We start from the raw sequence: 14,375 nt of genomic DNA on the forward strand, positions 1-14,375 counted from the left end.
GCCCTGGGACAGAAGTCCTTCCAGGAAGAGTAATTCTGTGGAGGGGGTGGAAGTATTATAATCACAGCCTTGTCAGCAACAATCATTCCAGTCATCTTTGGATATGAGGACAACATAACTTTCCACCAGCATGAAGTGAACTGATGGGGTATAGGGGGAGCCCCTTATACTGAGCTGGGCTGTGGACTGAAGGTCAGAAGAGCTCAGGCACAGCAGACATCAGAAGGCTTGATCAGAAGGCTCACAACTTAGGGAGTTTATTCAAGATAGATTAACAGACAGTTCTCATAGCTCATGGTAGAAGTAGTTAGTTCCTATTAGTTCCTATTACATCACCTCACATCCTAATAGATCTAGATCTGACTGACTCTCACGCAGTAATATCCACACCTTTTATGCACTTCTCACATCCAACATGCCAACACGTAATTCATAACCAATTCACCTTGCACACACCACAGCCTCTCATTGGTTACAAGTCACCACACATACTCCAGGTAGCTCTGTTCTCTTTAAGGTAGAACCTCCCAACAGCTTTCCTTAAGGGGTGCACTTACACTCACCCCCACAATTGCCCCTTTCTGTAATTGTGTCACAAAAAAGGTTGCTGTAATCTTCTACAGGGCCCTTGAGGAAGATTACCTGCCCCTGATGTTAATGTCACCACAATTATCTGAAAAGACTCCTTCAGTTCTAACCCATCTCTAGTTCATCCTTAAAGTTCTTGCTCAGCTACCTTCATTCATCTTTCATTCCTCACTCATCACTCTTCCACTCACTTTTTTCACTTTTTTCGACACTTTTTTTTTCCCCTTGGTCTTGTTTTTCGTGACATCTCTTCACGCTTTTTCTCTTCTTTTCTTTCTGGTTTTGTTTTTTTTTCCCACTTTTTTCGACACTTTTTTTTTTCCCCTTGGTCTTGTTTTTCGTGACATCTCTTCACGCTTTTTCTCTTCTTTTCTTTCTGGTTTTGTTTTTTTTTCCCACTTTTTTCGACACTTTTTTTTTCCCCTTGGTCTTGTTTTTCGTGACATCTCTTCACGCTTTTTCTCTTCTTTTCTTTCTGGTTTTGTTTTTTTTTCCCACTTTTTTCGACACTTTTTTTTTTCCCCTTGGTCTTGTTTTTCGTGACATCTCTTCACGCTTTTTCTCTTCTTTTCTTTCTGGTTTTGTTTTTTTTTCCCACTTTTTTCGACACTTTTTTTTTTCCCCTTGGTCTTGTTTTTCGTGACATCTCTTCACGCTTTTTCTCTTCTTTTCTTTCTGGTTTTGTTTTTTTTTCCCACTTTTTTCGACACTTTTTTTTTTCCCCTTGGTCTTGTTTTTCGTGACATCTCTTCACGCTTTTTCTCTTCTTTTCTTTCTGGTTTTGTTTTTTTTTCCCACTTTTTTCGACACTTTTTTTTTTCCCCTTGGTCTTGTTTTTCGTGACATCTCTTCACGCTTTTTCTCTTCTTTTCTTTCTGGTTTTGTTTTTTTTTCCCACTTTTTTCGACACTTTTTTTTTTCCCTTGGTCTTGTTTTTCATGACATCTTTTCACACTTTTTCTCCTCTTTTCTTTCTGGTTTTTTTTTTCACTTTTTTCGACACATTTTTTTTCCCCTTGGTCTTGTTTTTCGTGACATCTTTTCACGCTTTTTCTCTTCTTTTCTTTCTGTTTTTTTCACTTTTTTCTTCACCACATGCACTAGTAACAAAAATCTTAGCTACATTAAACCATAGCAAACTTAACATCATCTTCCAGCAGTATGTTACCCCTTGCTATGCTCTATATTCAGTTATCATCATTCTACTTACTTAACACCTTAATTTTCTACATTCTTGACTTTCTTAGCACACCAAACCATACTATGACTCTGTTTCAGGTTAACACCAGCCTTTTTGCATTACCAGATGTTCACTTACAAGAACAAACCCAAATCACATAAGCTGAACTATTATTTGTCTTCACCTACTTTGTTACTCGCAGCACCACAACAGCTCTTGTCCATTGTTGAACTTGACCTGCGGAGACAAAAAACCCAGAAACCTTTTTCAAGTTATTAACTGTCCACACATTATTAATAGTCCATACTGCTTTTTACCCTTTTAGCAGAAGTCCAGTTCACTACTCCAGGTTTCTTTGCTGCTCTCGTCTCCTCCTTTGATGATTTGTCTTCTCTAAGAGGTATTTTGCTGCTCTCCTCTTCTTCTCCATTGTTTTCTTCTTCTCTGAGAGGTGCTTTGCTGGTCTTCTCTTCTTCTTTTCTAAGAGGTGTATTGTTTCAGTCCTGCTCTCGGTGACTGACTACAGGGCTTCCATCCCGAGGGTTGAGGTGTTTGCCTTTTAGCTGTGCTGCAAGCAGGCTTCAGCTGCTGGGCATCATTGTCCAACCCGTTCCAGCTGCTTGCCTTGTTGTCATGATGATGACCTTGGAGTCACCAGGCATTGTGTTGACTACAATACCCAGCAGTACCTTCGCAACTGATGAACTTCAATGCCCAGCATTCCTTGCAGTAGCCAACACTCATGACGTGAGACCTCCCTGGGGGTGTTACTCTTGCTCCCCTGAGGGTGGGTCCCTCCTTTCTCTGTGGGGTTCAGCGACATCTTGAAGTACGCAGTTGAAATTCTTTATCTTAAGCAAAGTTACCAACATGCAGCCAATAAGCTATTGCACAGTCTCTCAGAGCAACAGTTGACCCAAACTCAAACTTAAAGCAGCATTTTTCAGTAAGAGAACTTCTTCACAGTCTTAGCAGGCAACACGTTTTTATGGCAGTAATAAATCTGCCTCTCTTCTCCCGCTTCTGTTTTTCTTAGCTAGCTAGTTACCATCTTATCAGTTCAGCTTGTCAGAGTCCTTGTTAATTAGCACCATTCCTCTTACCAGCACTCTGATTTACTATGCAGAACAGAAAACCCTCTTCCAACTTAACTCTTTTGTACAGCAAGAGACTTAAGTCGACAGTTTCTTCATTTTTCTACCCTTACAGCATGCGTTAACAGTCCTTTCATTTAATCCACCTTATCTCTGCCTTCTATTTCTTGCTTCTTAAGTTCATTTACCGCACCACCATCATTCTGCATCGTACACTCCTGTGTGCTGTGCCTTCATGATCTTAAAGCGATAATTACCCCTTCACTTTAAGCACTATCACGCTCTTCTCCAGAGACCTATTATCTTGAGGTTCCCTTCTCTTTTGATTGCTCTTAGTGGCTCACCTGAAGAACTCCAGGTGTTCTTACATTGATGCTTCTGCTGCATTCCCCACACAGCGGCCTTTCCTGAGATGCCATCACAGCTGCAACAGCAAATATCTTTTAGATTCGTTGTCAGAACAGCTTTTCTGTGACCCCGACCACAGCAAAAACTCTGCTACACTAAGAAATACCGTCGTCCGTTACCTTCAGGAGGTCACCTCCATCATCAATCACCCATGACCCATCGACACCTCAGCATGTCCGCAGGTGGCAAACGTTGGGTCCGCACGTTCGGGGTCACCAGATATAGGGGGAGCCCCCTACACTGAGCTGGGTGTGGACGGAAGGTCAGAAGAGCTCAGGCACAGCAGACATCAGAAGGCTTGATCAGAAGGCTCACAACTTAGGGAGTTTATTCAAGATAGATTAACAGACAGTTCTCATAGCTCATAGTAGAAGTAGTTAGTTCCTATTAGTTCCTATTACATCACCTCACATCCTAGTAGATCTAGATCTGACTGACTCTCACGCAGTAATATCCACACCTTTTATGCACTTCTCACATCCAACATGCCAACACGTAATTGATTAACCAATTCACCTTGCACACACCACAGCCTCTCACTGGTTACAAGTCACCACACATACTCCAGGTAGAACTCCAAACAGCTTTCCTTAAGGGATGCACTTACACTCACCCCCACAAGGGGGTGGGATTTTGGACCTGGTTCTGAAAAACAACTTGTTTTTAGGAGAGCTATCTGGAAAAATAACTTCAGCTTCAGTAGGGATGAGTCAATGCCATTTGGTGTGTATGAGAAGATCAATAGGGGCAGGTTGGTGGGTGTGGCTGTGAACAAACACCAGTCGGGGGAAGTGTGGTGAGCTGGTTCCTGCAGATGGGCAGATTTGGGAAGTTGAGCATGCAAACAGAAAAGAGAATAAACAGGTACAAAACCCAGCTGAAAATATAAATTGCTATTCACAGGGCCTGTGAGTTGGTTTACTGAAGCAGAGGTAGAAAACTATATGGCTGGCTCACCAGGAAGATGTCACACAGACACAACCAGCACAAGACTCCTGGGTAGGGCAGCCACTCCCAGCTCCCTCGCTGTGCCCTGTGACCTCTCCAGAACCATGGGCATTCCAAAGAGCTGGTGTCCCCAGGACACCACCAGGACATCACCACAGCCTGGGCTACCAAAAAACCAAGTTGGCTTCTCTGGCACCAGTTGCTTCACTGGGAGGTGGAGGGTGTAGAGGGATGAGGCACAGCAGACCATATGCCCCCACTCAGCAAAACTCCCCAGCCTGCAAGCCATGGCAGGAGGAGATGTCGGAGGCACTATCTGAGCAGGATGCAAGTGGCATCTTCATTTCATTTTCCGATAACTGTAGGGCTTTGCAATTGCATCTGCTGATCTGATAGTCATTAAGGAATGATCAGCCAGTCATTGGCAGGGGCTGTTTGCCTTTCTGCTAATTAAATTGCATTTGATTTGCAATCAAATCAAATGAGTCAAGTGAGTTTGAGGTAGGCTCAAGTGAAGCACAGGCCAGCTCCACAGGTGTGCATAGAAAGCCACATCCTGGGAACACTGCTGGGAACAGGTGAATGAAAGGCATGTCTGTAGGTGGGCAGTGCCATGTTTGTGGTAGGGGCAGGACTCCTGCCATGCTTCTTACAGCTGAGCTGTGAGGCTGTGTACTTTGAGACACATGTCAGGCACCCCATTGCTCATCTGGCTGCTGGACCATGAGAGGGACAGCAAGAACACCCACAATTGCTGGTCATGGGAGAGGTGCAGAGAGCAGGGCAGAGACCCCAGCACAGGGCTGACTCCTTCCTGCCCTCCTTCCTGCATCTCTTCTGCCCTCAAGCACTCACCTGTTACAGTGTCCTAGTTCAGCAGGAGGGACCAGCTAACCCTGTGTGGGGGTGATCAAAGCTGTGTATTCTACCCCCTCTATTCATTCCCCAAGGACAATGGGCCATTAGCAGCAGCTGCCCAGGGAGCCATTATCACCTTCACACCCAGCCTGAGGGGGGCGGAGCTGCTAATGGGCCATCAACAGCTCAACACCCCCTGGCTCCCAGAGTCAATCACCCATTGTGTGAGTCCCCGCCCAGGGGGAGGGACTGGGTGCTCCCTGAGGGTACATAAGTGGTGGGTAAGAAGACCTTGGGTACTTCTCGTCGGATCCAGAGCAGCAGCAGGACCTCGACAGCAGGAGATCACCGCTCTCGCCCAGACCACAGCCCTCGCCTGCACCAACAGGTTTTTCTTTTCCTTTTGCTCTGGACTTGGGGGAGCCACAGGGGTCTCAGCACAAGGGCAAACAAACCCCCTTGGGTTTGTGCCCCAGGACACTGGGTTATACTGCTGGGGTATTGTGAGTTGAAAGCAATTTCCCTTGTGTGTCAGTGTTGTTATAATAATATTATTATTAAATTTTAGGTCTGACTTATAATCTCTCTCGTGGTGAGTTCATTTTCCCTTGCTGGTTCACCTTCAAACCAGCACATCTTTTGGCGCCCAACGTGGGGCGCGAGAGAGAAGTCAGAACTACAATTTCATTTTGTGTATTTGGGTACAGAAACTCCCTGACTACCATGTTGCTTGATGTATTCATGTGGATGGTGTATCTGGGCCTGTTCATATTTCGACACATGGGGAACCATGTGCCTGTTTTGATGCTCTCTTTAATACCAGGGAGAAGGATCAAAATTGCTTTATTAATATACTATGTTTATGTTGTCATAACATCAGAAGCAATGAATTTCATTGTGAATGTATATTCAGTCTGGTGTGCCTGTCCTGGTTTGGGTTGTTACCTCTGGGGTCTCATTAAAAATAGCACCCAGACTGTGGGGAAAACAGGTGGAGATGGTTACTTCCACCTTTTCACCTCTGCTACAACAATCATTGAAAATATTGAGCTTCCTTTTGATGTTAGGGACAGCATAATCTTGCTGTTAGTGTTGCTTTGTCTCCTCTGTACTGTATACACCATGTTTAGGGTCAGAACTGGGCTCTCTAAGGAGACTTGCTGGAGGCCTGCCCTGGGAGTGGATGATGTTGAGTGGCACGGGAAGTGGGAAGATATGGGCCAGTATTTGGAGACCTTCTCTCCTCAAATGATCTGGAAATTCACCCCAGAACAACTGCAGGACCCTGCCAAAATGCTAAGCTATGTGAAAGGAAGATGCTCTGGTAGTCCCAGAGATGTGCAGCTCACAGCAACCTGCTGGGCCCTGGCCACTGCCTACCGCACACTGCTTGGTGTGGTACAGCATCATCAGGAGGAGGAGAAAAGGAGCAAATCAACTAGCGCCATGTCCACCCAGACCATGACTGAGCCAGAGAGGAAGAGAGATACATCAACTAGCGCCATGTCCACCCAGACCATGACTGAGCCAGAGAGGAAGAGAGATACATCAACTAGCGCCATGTCCACCCAGACCATGACTGAGCCAGAGAGGAAGAGAGATACATCAACTAGCGCCATGTCCACCCAGACCATGACTGAGCCAGAGAGGAAGAGAGATACATCAACTAGCGCCATGTCCACCCAGACCATGACTGAGCCAGAGAGGAAGAGAGATACATCAACTAGCGCCATGTCCACCCAGACCATGACTGAGCCAGAGAGGAAGAGAGATACATCAACTAGCGCCATGTCCACCCAGACCATGACTGAGCCAGAGAGGAAGAGAGATACATCAACTAGCGCCATGTCCACCCAGACCATGACTGAGCCAGAGAGGAAGAGAGATACATCAACTAGCGCCATGTCCACCCAGACTATGACTGAGCCAGAAGGACAACAGAAACCGATAGCAGTTGCCCCTGTCCAGAAAAGAAAATCAAAGACCAAATCAGTTCGTATAGTGCATGACGAGGAAGAGTCAGGACCTTCATCTCAAGCAGAAGAAATGGAGCCAGAAATAATCACCCGTTCCCTATCCCTGGGAGAGCTGCGTGAGCTCCGGAGAGAGTTCACACGACAGGCAAATGAGTCCATCTTGACCTGGCTACTTCGAATCTGGGATGCTGCAGCCAATGATACAATTCTAGATGGGAGTGAGGCAAGGCAGCTGGGATCCCTGTCTCGAGATGTTGTCATTGATCAGGGCATTGGAAAGAGACAGGAAACTCTCAGCCTCTGGCGGCGACTGTTGTCAAGCGTGAGGGAGAGATATCTTTGTAAGGAGGACCTCCACGTACAGCAAGGACAGTGGAACACGATGGAACAAGGTATCCGGTGCTTAAGGGAATTAGCCGTACTGGAGATAATCTTTTCAGAGGATGAGAGATTCCCTAAAAGTCCAGATGGTGTCCAGTGCACATCCCAGATGTGGTTAAAATTTGCACGACTTGGGCCAGAAATGTATTCTCGCTACCTTGCAACATTGCAGTGGAGAGAGGGAGAAGACAAGGTGGGTGCACTGGTCAGCAAACTCAGGATTTATGAAGACACTGTCACTGCTCCATTACGAGCCCACATCTCAGCTGTGGAAACAAAACTGGCTGAACTGGAAGAGAAGATTAAGGAAGGACTCTTCCTTATCTCTCCAGAACAAACGAGAGTCTCGGCCATCAGAAGCAGACGTCTTCCAGCTAAGGAGAAAGGGTACACTCCACGCGGCAATCTGTGGTTTTACCTCCATGAGCATGGAGAAGATATGAGAAAGTGGGATGGGAAACCCACCTCTTCCTTAGCAGCTCGGGTACGTGAATTGCAAAGAGGCACAACTAACACAGGGAATTCTTCAAGGTTGAAGGCTGCTCCGGTCTCTCGTGGGCAAGGCTCCAGACAGTATAGGAATGATGATGTTATGCCCGATCCTCTTGAAGGAACCTCCCGGTCATATTCACAGGGAGAGCGCAGTGAATACCATGACCAGAACTAGGGGGGCCCTGCCTCTAGCCAGGTAGAGGAGAGGGACAATCGGGTTTATTGGACTGTGTGGATTCGGTGGCCTGGCTCATCAGACCCACAGAAATACAAAGCTTTAGTGGACACTGGCGCACAATGCACGTTGATGCCATCAGGATACGTTGGGGCAGAATCCATCTCTATTTCTGGGGTAACAGGGGGATCCCAACAGCTGACTGTACTGGAAGCTGAAGTCAGCTTGACTGGCAAGGAATGGCATAGACACCCCATTGTGACTGGTCCAGAAGCCCCGTGTATCCTTGGCATAGACTACCTGAGGAATGGATATTTCAAAGACCCAAAGGGACTGCGTTGGGCCTTTGGCATAGCTGCTGTGGAGACAGAGGAAATCAGACAGCTGAGCACCTTGCCTGGCCTCTCAGAGGACCCTTCTGCTGTAGGACTGCTGAAAGTTGAAGAACAATTGGTACCGCTGGCCACAGCCACAGTGTACCGTCGGCAATACCGCACTGACCGAGACTCTGTGACCCCCATACACAAGATGATTCGTGAGCTGGAGAGCCAAGGGGTGGTCAGCAAGACTCACTCACCCTTTAATAGCCCCATATGGCCAGTACGAAAGTCCAGTGGAGAGTGGAGGCTGACGGTGGATTACCGTGGTCTCAATGAGGTCACACCCCCTCCGAGTGCCGCTGTGCCGGACATGCTGGAGCTTCAGTATGAGCTGGAGTCCAAGGCAGCCAAGTGGTATGCCACCATCGACATTGCCAATGCCTTTTTCTCCATTCCGTTGGCAGCAGAGTGCAGGCCGCAGTTCGCTTTCACCTGGAAGGGGGTGCAGTACACCTGGAATCGACTGCCCCAGGGGTGGAAACACAGTCCCACCATTTGCCATGGACTGATCCAGACTGCATTGGAAAAGGGTGAGGCTCCAGAACATCTACAGTACATCGATGACATCATTGTATGGGGGAACACAGCAGGGGAGGTTTTTGAGAAAGGAAAGAAGATAATCCAGATTCTCCTAAGAGCTGGTTTTGCCATTAAACGAAGTAAGGTCAAGGGACCTGCTCAGGAAATTCAGTTCCTAGGAGTGAAGTGGCAAGACGGGCGTCGTCAGATTCCAACAGAGGTGATCAACAAAATAGCAGCTATGTCCCCACCGACCAGCAAGAAGGAAACTCAGGCTTTCCTAGGCGCCGTGGGCTTTTGGAGGATGCATATCCCTGAGTACAGTCAGATTGTAAGCCCTCTCTACCTTGTGACACGGAAGAAAAATGATTTCCAGTGGGGCCCTGAACAACAACAAGCCTTTGAGCAGATTAAACAGGAGATTACCCATGCAGTAGCCCTTGGGCCAGTCAGGACAGGACAGGATGTGAAGAATGTGCTCTACACTGCAGCCGGGGAGAATGGCCCATCCTGGAGCCTCTGGCAGAAAGTACCTGAGGAGACTCGAGGACGACCGCTGGGATTCTGGAGTCGGGGATACAAAGGATCTGAGGCCAGCTACACCCCAACTGAGAAAGAGATCCTGGCAGCTTATGAAGGAGTTCGAGCTGCCTCAGAAGTGATTGGCACTGAGGCACAGCTCATCCTGGCACCCCGACTACCAGTGCTGGGATGGATGTTCAAAGGAAAAGCTCCTTCTACCCATCACGCCACTGATGCCACATGGAGTAAGTGGATTGCTCTGATCACGCAGCGAACCCGGATAGGGAATCCTAATCGCCCTGGGATTTTGGAAATCATCACCAACTGGCCAGAAGGTGAGAGTTTCGGATTGTCCTCTGAAGAAGAAGAGGAGCAGGTGACACGAGCTGAGGAGGCCCCACCATATAACCAGCTAGCAGAAGAGGAGAAGCGATATGCTCTCTTCACAGATGGCTCTTGCCGCATTGTAGGGACAAGCCGGAAATGGAAAGCAGCTGTATGGAGTCCTACACGTCGAGTTGCAGAAGCGACTGAAGGACAAGGTGGATCAAGTCAGGTTGCAGAGCTGAAAGCTGTTCAGCTGGCTTTGGATATCGCCGAACGAGAGAAGTGGCCAAGACTCTACCTTTACACTGACTCGTGGATGGTGGCCAATGCTCTGTGGGGATGGCTGGAGCGCTGGAGAAAGGCCGGCTGGCAGCGCAAAGGGAAACCCATCTGGGCGGCTGAGATGTGGCAGGACATCGCTGCCCGGGTAGAGAAGCTGAGTGTGAAGGTCCGTCACATAGATGCTCATGTACCCAAGAGCCGGGCTAATGAGGAGCATCGTAACAACGAGCAGGTGGATCGAGCTGCCAAGATTGAAGTCTCTCAGGTAGATCTGGATTGGCAGCATAAAGGTGAATTGTTTCTAGCCCGATGGGCCCATGATGCCTCTGGTCATCAAGGCAGAGATGCAACATACAGATGGGCTCGTGACCGAGGGGTGGATCTAACCATGGACAGTGTCTCACAGGTTATCCATGACTGTGACACATGTGCTGCCATCAAGCAGGCCAAGCGGGTGAAGCCTCTATGGTATGGTGGACGGTGGTCGAAATACAGGTATGGGGAAACCTGGCAAGTTGACTACATCACACTTCCCCAAACACGCCAAGGCAAGCGCTATGTGCTGACCATGGTAGAGGCAACCACTGGATGGCTGGAAACATACCCCGTATCTCACGCCACTGCCCGGAATACCATCCTGGGCCTTGAGAAACAAGTCCTGTGGAGACACGGCACCCCAGAGAGAATAGAGTCTGACAACGGCACCCACTTCAAGAACAGCCTCATAGACACCTGGGCCAGAGAGCACGGCATTGAGTGGGTGTATCATATCCCCTACCATGCTCCAGCTGCCGGGAAAGTTGAGCGATGTAATGGACTGCTGAAAACAACCTTGAAGGCGTTGGGTGGGGGAACTTTCAAACACTGGGAGCTGCATTTGGCAAAGGCCACCTGGTTGGTCAACACTCGGGGCTCCATCAATCGAGCTGGCCCTGCCCAATCAGAATTCTTGAATACTGTAGATGGAGATAAAGTCCCTGTGGTCCATATGAGAGGTATGTTAGGAAAGACTGTTTGGGTTAGTCCCACCTCAAACAAAGGCAAACCCATCCGAGGGATTGTGTTTGCTCAAGGACCTGGTTGCACTTGGTGGGTAATGCAAAAAGATGGAGAAACACGTTGTGTACCACAAGGGGACCTAATTTTGAGCGAGAAGAGTTTGTAATGTTTCATTGCACATATGTATATATATATATGTATAGGTAAAAAGGGGATTAATTTGGGAATGACTAGATGGAGTAGAATAAGGGGTGGATAATGTCCTAGTTCAGCAGGAGGGACCAGCTAACCCTGTGTGGGGGTGATCAAAGCTGTGTATTCTACCCCCTCTATTCATTCCCCAAGGACAATGGGCCATTAGCAGCAGCTGCCCAGGGAGCCATTATCACCTTCACACCCAGCCTGAGGGGGGCGGAGCTGCTAATGGGCCATCAACAGCTCAACACCCCCTGGCTCCCAGAGTCAATCACCCATTGTGTGAGTCCCCGCCCAGGGGGAGGGACTGAGTGCTCCCTGAGGGTACATAAGTGGTGGGTAAGAAGACCTTGGGTACTTCTCGTCGGATCCAGAGCAGCAGCAGGACCTCGACAGCAGGAGATCACCGCTCTCGCCCAGACCACAGCCCTCGCCTGCACCAACAGGTTTTTCTTTTCCTTTTGCTCTGGACTTGGGGGAGCCACAGGGGTCTCAGCACAAGGGCAAACAAACCCCCTTGGGTTTGTGCCCCAGGACACTGGGTTATACTGCTGGGGTATTGTGAGTTGAAAGCAATTTCCCTTGTGTGTCAGTGTTGTTATAATAATATTATTATTAAATTTTAGGTCTGACTTATAATCTCTCTCGTGGTGAGTTCATTTTCCCTTGCTGGTTCACCTTCAAACCAGCACATACAGCTGTTGGGGACACTGGTGACTCAGTGCCTGCACAGCTTGACAAAATGCTTCCTTTCTTCAAGACAATTGTGTCTGGCAGCACCAGTGCCTTGGGAAACTGGGGTGATTTTGATATAGTCCTGGGTGTATTTTGAAAGGGGAAAGGCTATTCTGGGCTTTGCACCATCCAAAGCAGATGGAGAAGCCCTGATGTCTGTACATTGTTGGAGAGACTCCTGCTCTGGTGACCATCCCACCAGCTGGTGACAGTGGTGCTGGCACCTGTCACAGGCAAAGGGACACCCAGGAGGATTGAACACATTACTGCTCCAGGCAGGTTGGTTGGGCACCCATGGGTTCAGGTTTTTTTGGAATGGCCAAGAGCCCACAGGTCCTGAGTAGCAACTGATTCAGGGGCCAAAATCAAAGCATCATTCTTGTGTGAACTAGTTCTACTCTTAGAACCAGAGATGATCCCATAACAGTCACATTTCATATTTAAAAGGGGAAAAAATGAAAAGTCAAGAGGATTAACTATGACATATGGCACAGAGATTGCCTGGAAAGACTGGCTTAGCTTCCCTCTGAGCACTTAAGCTGGTATTAGCAAATACAAACCCTAAACAACATTGGGAGGCCTAAATGGGAGACAGCACGATTACATCAATTGAAAGAAGCAGATCAGAAACAGAATAAATATTCTTTAACTTACTGAAGGCAGCTGAAGACAACAATGTATAACAAAAAATGAAGACATCAGAATTCAGTGCCTTGCTCCTCTGCACCTTCTTCAAAGGCTTTGGAAGCAGGAATTTAACACTAGAAAATGTTTAAAGATAGCTAGTTAAATTCAGAGTGAGTATTTAAAGAAAATAAGCTGATAAGAAAGTGAAGAAGCTCTGTGTTCACCTTGTCCAAGGAGTAGCTTTGGTGGATCCCCAGGATGGACTGTCTCCTCTGAAAATGCTTGAAAAGTTCTGTCCTACCAATGCAGAAGGGCAAATGAGTAATAAGACTGAGGAGATGACATTTCCAGTCAAAGTAAGTCAGATATGAAACCTGAACATTACTGCAGCATGCCACCTGCTGCTTACACTTCCCTTTGCTACCTCTAGTTTTCACCAAATGAGAAGAAGCAAACGTGCCAGCCTCTGCAGAGGTGGTCAGAGGTAAAGGATGATGTAGCAATGCATTCACAATATATGGCATGGAGAATGTCCTACCAGAAATGGGCTGATGAAGAGAATCAACCAGCCACTGAGAATGTTTTGACAACTGATGTTTTTAATGTTGTTTAAATGCACAGAAGGTCTTTTTTGCTAAGTCATTCTCTTCTTCCCAGAATACCCCTGGGCTGGGGGAAGATTGTGACCTCATGTTCCTTGAAACCCTCTCCCACTGAATGTAAATCCCCTTACTCTTATTGGCCCAAAGCCAGATTTCCCTCTTGTCCCTTATTGGTGAGTTTGTATCCGTCCAAGGTCCATATAAACCTGTTCCCCTGAATAAACTTCCTCTCTGTTCCTCTCTCCCTCTCTGATGGTCTCTGTGTGTCCTTCACTGGGGCTCTCAGGGACCATGTGGCTGGGGGTTGAACAGGGAGCACACATTTCTCCTAGGTTAATGGACTAACAACTCCAAGACCAGGAGAATCACCATATCATTGCAGAATTCCTACAACACACAGCATCATGAGGCATAAAGAAAACCCACACTCTCAGGATGACAGATGAGTAGGACTCCTATGCAGTGTGGGAGATACAAAAGCTGTAATTAATGCCAGACTTGGTTGATGTCTGGGCAAACCATGTCACAGAACAGACTAAATTCAACTTTTGCACAGGAAAATCACAGCTCAGAAATACAGTTCCTCTCTTGAGGGGTCAACAAAACATGAGTCTTGGACATTCTCTGGTCAGCTGGGAAAGGTCTTTATCAAAGCTCGCAGGTGAAAAGCTGCCATGGCTAGAGAGGAAGATCACACTGGGACAAATCACAGAATGGTTCAGGCTGGAAGGAACCTCTGGAGGTCATCCAGTCCAACCTCCCTCCTCAAGAAGAGTCCTCTGAACCCATCACTTAGGATTGTGTCCATATGGGTTTTGAGTATCCTCAGAGGAGACTCCACAACCACTCAGGCCAGCCTATCACAGTGCTTGGTCACCCACACGATAAAATAAAAAGTGGCTGAAAGAAAGGAAGATGTGCTGGTTTAAAGGCAAACCAGTGGGAGAGATGAACTCGACTTGAGAGAATACAAGTCAGAGTTACAACTTACCAAAAAGATTACAACAAATACCATGATACAGAGAAAAACTGGTTTTAACCCAGAAAAACCAGCACCCTGGGGCACAAACAGAGTGGTGCTCATTGG

The sequence above is a fragment of the Pithys albifrons genome, chromosome 20 (assembly GCF_047495875.1).
Source record: "Pithys albifrons albifrons isolate INPA30051 chromosome 20, PitAlb_v1, whole genome shotgun sequence".
Classification (NCBI taxonomy): Eukaryota; Metazoa; Chordata; class Aves; order Passeriformes; family Thamnophilidae; genus Pithys; species Pithys albifrons.